Source organism: Mauremys reevesii, linkage group 6 (genome assembly GCF_016161935.1).
Source record: "Mauremys reevesii isolate NIE-2019 linkage group 6, ASM1616193v1, whole genome shotgun sequence".
Classification (NCBI taxonomy): domain Eukaryota; kingdom Metazoa; phylum Chordata; order Testudines; family Geoemydidae; genus Mauremys; species Mauremys reevesii.
The window spans coordinates 67402758-67409366 of record NC_052628.1 but is presented as its reverse complement, the minus strand read 5'-3'; the positions used below and the strand labels follow the sequence as shown (position 1 = coordinate 67409366).

Sequence of the window (6609 nt, the reverse complement as noted above, 5' to 3'; positions counted from 1 at the left end):
GCATGAAACAATACAAAAATGTAATATAGCAGCTTCAGGGTTATATCTGAAATAGGTTTTAGACTAATGAAGAGGTATCTCATATGCCTTAGAGCATAATCTGTAATCAAGAGAGCAATTTAAATAAAACAGGAGGTAGTGAAAACTTGCTAATTAGGGGTTGGGAGTGACTTAGGTATTATCCCCCCCCCCCAAAAAAGGGCAGGTTTGTATGCTGAATGGAGAACTTGAAATAGCACAGCTTGCAGACAAGTATATATTGTGTATGTTTAACTAGTAAAACTCCCCCTTGCTTTGTGACCACTTTTTGGTACAAGCTGGCCTAATGCTCAGTTTCAAAGTTACCTTTATCTGTTGTTCTATGCAAGTGGAGCAGTGCCACAAGCAGATATCCTCACTAACTGTGACCTACCCTTAAATACCTGTTGGGTGCTGTTGTGGCATTCCCTGCCTCCTTAGTCCTCTAGAATTTGAATGGGAAGGGCTATTGGAACTTTCCATTCAAACTGAGTTTCTTGCCCTACTTTTAGGGATGCCTCAGAGCAAAGGTTCAAGGTAGAAGAGCTCAAGGGGTGGGTGAAGGGTACTTAACTATTCAAAGTGCTGCGATCTTTACAACTCTTCCCATGCAAACAGGAAGTTTTCCCTTTGCCTCTAAGAGCCATTGTGGACAAAGGAGGGGTACAGTGTGACTGCAGGTCACCTAAAGTTGGGAGGGTTGCCACTAATTCCTACAAACTATTTTAGATGATGAGGAAGGAGTCAAAACAGCCAATCCCTAGCATTAAGCATTGGATAGCTATGACACTGGTTAACTTACAGCACCCCTACAGCTAACAAAAGTGTGAACAGCACAGTATAAACTTAGCCAGAACAGGAATGGAAGTGCAATAGTAACCTAAAAAACCTAGTAGTCATCCTCTGGGTTTCACTTCTGCTAAGAATTGCAATATAAAGGTAGTCTGAGGAAAAGCTTTAGCATTGTCCTCAGTGCTACATTTTAGTGAAGGTCCTATTAAAATGGAGTTAGTGGAATTTTGGGGTGCCATAACCCATTTTAATTTGTTTTATGCTCTTTAAATCAGCGCTGCACAAGCCTGTCAGCTTGTGCCACTAACATTACTGCCAGTTTCCTTTTTAGAAGGATGTTAAACCTAAAAATTCTCAAGTGTTTTAACAGGAGCAATACCCATGAAGCATGGTATTCAGTAACTGAAAAGAACTAAGTACTGTATAAGTAAACAAATGACTCCTTATAGGGCTATTAAATACTGTCCCTATTTTAAAGAGGTGGGAAACGAGAGGTCAGAGACTTTCCAAGGTCAGCCAGCTGTCCCTCTAGGGACACAACATAACTTCCTGATTCTCAACCCACTTAATTTTTATTCTGAAGAATCCCATCTTTTAAACTTCCTCAATCAGAGGTGCAAAGCCCTTTTAGACAGGTGTAAGGGGAAGTTTACTCTAGTATTCTTAAATAAGGTTCAGAACTGAATAGTTAAATGTTTTCTGTGTTTACAACAAAACCCTCTTGATCAGACAGCTGTTAACACTATGTTTAGTGCAACACAGCCCTCAAGGTTGGTTGTGTTTTTTTGTTGTTTTGTTTAAACAATTTTGTTCCATCTGATTTACAGTTAGACTAAGTGGCTTGGTGCTGCTTGTCAAGCTGTGTGCAATACTGCTAATAAAAGTTGCTATATGGGAAATTCAAACTTTACAAACTTAACATTCTCTTAAAATTGCTTTTGGGCTTGATATATTTAATCTTTAGATGAGTGGGAAGATTTTTCAAAGGTATGCAAATTAAGAGGACCTGTTCACTCATGTAGTCTTGGAAGGGAAGGATTCCTGCAGCAACCCATTCTGTATTTGCAAATAACTCCTGTGGGCACTGGCCACTCAGTTCAGTGCCATTCTGTAAGTCTTCTCACAGCAGCTGTTTAAAAAATTAGTATATCTTAGCCAATTTGTCTGTGCTGAAGATGTAATGTACTGAACGGAAAGATATAAATAAAGAGCAGTCTCTTACAGTACTGGAATAATGCTTTTCACTATGTCTTAAATAAGTACCATCTGCTCAACCTATGGAAAACTACTGGGTTAAAAGGGCAAGGCATCTTTTCATCCTTGCCCCCATTCCAGCAGGAGCTTGCAGAGGTACCTAATATTTCATTGCTGGAGCTCTTAGTTTGTGTGCCTATGTGTTACAGAGGTCTGCTCCTCCAAACAGCTGGTAGTGGGCATCTATAGTATAGGGCAGGATAGTCAATAGGCAGACCCTGAAATCTATTTTTTTTATTTTATTATTTTCTTCTCTGAAGTCTGGACTGTGCCTAGACCTTGACAAAAAGTAATTGACTATCCCACAGTAGGTAGTGAGCATCCACAAGCATATGGCAATGTCAGCCTGGATTTCCTGACTTTCAGTGACCTCGGCTCCCTAGTGACCCTCAAGCCTTGGGTGATAAAAGGGCTATGCAGAGAAGAAACATTGGATATAAGCTACAGGGAATTCAGACAGCCTTTTCCTCTCCTGTAGGTTTGCCAGCCTTTGGGAAGCATATAGGCCCAAGTGACATTGTGCAATAATGCAGGGGTGCTCAAATGGTAGATCGGAACAATCATACCCTCTCTTCTTTCTGCTAGCATATACATATTCCATCAATTTTAACTCATCCCATGCAACTGCAAAACGCAATATAGCAATAGCTTCAAGAAGGAAATGTAACAATGCTGTAACCACTAAAGAAATTTTTCACACTAACAAATTAAACTCTGATAATTCACTGATGAAAGCAAAACAACGGCTGTCTCAAGAATCCTTATCCTTTTCTATTTCTTACCAAATATCAATTCTTAGAATGAAAGCTGTAACAAATGCTGGGTTCTCAAAAACCCAACTTTTTTCAATTTGATACTCCTCAGTTTCTTAAGTTTGCATTCCAATCTGTCAGTGGGTACCTTTGTGCAACCTGTTAGTTAACTATTCTGCAAATTCAAGAGAAAATGTGCACAGGTTTTTAACTTTGCAGCACCTATGTCTCTGATAATCAGTCCCCTGAAGCAAAAAGGAAGTACACAGTCAGAAGAGCTTCTTTTATATAATGCACAGATGTCAATACTCTAACACTTATAGTTAATTACACACACACCCCAATAAGAACATAAGGTTGCAAAATCAAGCATTCAAAAAGAGCACTCATTTTGTCCCCTTTTTGGTATGTATGATGATTAGGGCTGTCAAGCAATTAAAAAAATTAATCATGATTAATCGCACTTTTAAACAATAGAATACGATTTAGTTCAATATTTTTGGATGCTTTCTACATTTTCAAATATAGTGATTTCAATTAACACAGAATACAAAGTATACAGTACACACTTCATATTTATTTTTGATTACAAGTATTTGCACTGTAAAAAAACAAAAGAAATAGAATTTTTCAATTCACCTAGTACAAGTACTGTAGTGCAATCTCCTTATCATGAAAGTTGAACTTATAAATGTAGAATTATGTACCAAAAAACCTGCATTCAAAAATAAAACAATGTAAAATATTAGAGCCTGCAAGTCCACACAGGCCTACTTCTTGTTCAGCCAATCACTCAGACAAACAAATTTGGTTACAATTTGCAAGAGATAATGCTGCCCACTTCTTATTTACAGTGTCACCTGAAAGTGAGAACAGGCATTCACATGGCACTGTTGTAGCCGGCACCGCAAGATATAGATCAGGGGTAGGCAACCCATGGCACGCGTGCCGATTTTCAGTGGCACTCACACTTCCCGGGTCCTGGCCACTGGTCCAGGGGGCTCTGCATTTTAATTTAATTTTAAATGAAGCTTAAACATTTTAAAAACCTTATTTACTTTACATACAACAATAGTTTAGTTATATATTATAGACTTATAGAAAGGGACCTTCTAAAAACGTTAAAATGTATTACTGGCACACAAAACCTTAAATTAGAGTGAATAAATGAAAATTCGACACACCACTTCTGAAAGGTTGCCGACCCCTGTTATAGATTCATATGTCCCTTCATGCTTCAACCACCATTCCAGAAGACGTGTCCATGCTGATGATGGGTTCTGCTCAATAATGATCCAAGCAGAACGGACCAACGCATGTTCATTTTCATCATCTGAGTCAGATGCCACCAGCAGAAGGTTGATTTTCTTTTTTTGGTGGTTTGGGTTTTGTAGTTTCTGTATCTGAGTGTTGCTCTTTTAAGGCTTCTGAAAGCATGCTCCACACCTCGTCCCTCTCAGATTTTGGACAGTATTTCAAATTCTTAATCCATGGGTTGAATGCTGTAGCTATTTTTAGAAATCTCACATTGGTACCTTCTTTGCATTTTCTCAAATCTGCTGTGAAAGGGTTCTTAAAACGAACATCATTCGAGACTGCTATGACATGAAATATATGACAGAATGCAGGTAAAACAGAACAGAACAGGAGACATACAATTCTCCGCTGAGGAGTTCAGTCACAAATGTAATTAACATATTTTATTTTTTTAATGAGCATCATCAGCATAGAAGCATGCCCTGTGGAATGGTGGCTGAAGAATGAAGGGGCATATGCCTGTTTAGCATATCTGACCCGTAAATACCTTGCGCTGGCTACAAAAGTGCCATGAGAATTCCTGGTCTCACTTTCAGGTGACAGTGTAAACCAGAAGCGGGTAGCATTATCTCCTGCAAATTCTAACCAAACTTGTTTGAGCGATTGGCTGAAGTAGGGTTGAGTGGACTTGTAGGCTCTAAAGTTTTACATTGTTTTGTTTTGAGTGCACTGTGTTTTTTGTACATAATTCTACATTTGTAAGTTCAACTTTCATGATAAAGAGATTGCACTACAGTACCTGTATTAGGTGAATTGAAAAATACTATTTTTGTTTTTTACAGTGCAAATATTTGTAATAAAAATAAAGTGAGCATTGTACACTTTGTATTATGTGTTGTTTTCTTAAAGTTTGTCCTCTGTGACCAGGATGGACAATTACATATAGTAATTTTTAAATGCCATTCCCCAAATCAAACATACATTTTAAAATAAAATATTTAAAACTCACTTACTTTCTTTACATCAAGAACCGAGTGCAAGGGTCTGCATTTCCACTGTAGCAGATTCTGTCCTCAAATACCTGAAAAAGTAAATAAAATGCCTATTTATAATCTCTCTCACTGCTGAATTCTTTCATTTTTAAGAAGTTTTTTCTTTCATTGTGTGACTTCATTTTTCAAAGCAGTCTTTGCTCTGTGCCTAATATCAATCTTCTTATCTGCAGATTTATAGAAAGTGTTACAAGGACACTGTCAGCTTTGAAAAAAAAATTGCTCTTCTGTCAGAAACTTTCATACCCATTCTAGTTTAAAGTAACACAAAACATTATTATAAGAAACAAGTTACACGCCCTGCAATCCCCCACATTTTTTTTTTAAGTTTGCTATATATTTTTGTGCAGTCATGTTTCTTTCCGGCCAAAGAGATTCTGATGTTGACAGGGGAGCTGACATGCTATTTAAAGAGCACAACGGAAAAACTGCAATATTAAAAATCTGTTATTTTTAAAAAATAATCAAGTTGATAGTATTCCTAAAACATGGTGGAAACATTTTATAAGCGCACAAGTTTTTTTTTTCTAGGTAGATTTCTTTCACTACTAATAAAATTCCTATTACTTTACATATAGTAAAATAGATTATAGTATTTATCATGTATGTTTTATGTATAAAATGTTGCTTAATATTGTTAGGAACTGGATATAACAGCTTAGTGTCACATTGTCAAATACAGAAAAGATCTTGAGACTTCTAAAGCAGAATAAAGATGACTCGTAAGAGTCACGTTATGAAAAACAAAAGATTTTAAATGGTACGACTTGTAATTTCAAATATATATATACAAAAAATTAAGGCATATTGTTTTGCTATTGGCAGCAAAAGCTAAGTACAGATATCAGACTCCTAAAGGAAGTGTTTTGAATGAACATACAATTACTTATTTAAAATTCCCAAAGTAAAATATGTTAGAGAAACTAATTGAACTGATTTTCTATCATTAAACAAACCAATTCAGTAGTTGATTTCAGTGGGAGTTAAAGATGCTCAGTGCTTATGGAAAATTAGGCATCTTATTTAGATGCCTAAATATGGATTTAGGAACCTAACTTTAAGCACCTGCTTTTAACAATCTTGGCAATTATTTTTAAGAGAACCATTACCTTTAAGATATTCCACACTTACATGGGACAAAGCCTTTTAATTCCCGGAATGGATTTGTGCCTTTGCCAATACTGCCACTTGGAGGAAAAAGACAGTTACCTTTTCCATAACTGGTGTTCTTCAAGATGTGTTGCTCATGTCCATTTCATATTAGGTGTGTGTGCTCGCCACATCTGGAGGGCCACCCTGGCTGTGGTTGTGCTCTCATTGAGGGTCACTCGGAACTCCTTGGAAGCCTCGGGGAGCAACTCTTTGAATTTGTCCATGGCTTGCCACATATTAAAGTCATACCGGACAAGGAGGGCTTGGTGGTTGGCCACTCTCAGCTGAAGGCTGGAAGACCAATAAATCTTATGCTCAAAGAGATCCAGCCT

The 6609-nt window shown here is 37.3% G+C and overlaps 1 long non-coding RNA gene across 1 annotated transcript; it reads right to left on the bottom strand.

Annotated features, from left to right (window-relative positions):
* Positions 1 to 1742: 1742 nt before the first annotated feature.
* LOC120407960 lies at positions 1743 to 5154 on the bottom strand. Its single transcript, XR_005600352.1, has 2 exons — positions 5087 to 5154; positions 1743 to 1939 (listed from the first exon to the last, which is right to left on the bottom strand). It is a non-coding gene; the product is annotated as an uncharacterized LOC120407960 (long non-coding RNA).
* Between the last annotated feature and the right edge of the window lie 1455 nt (positions 5155 to 6609).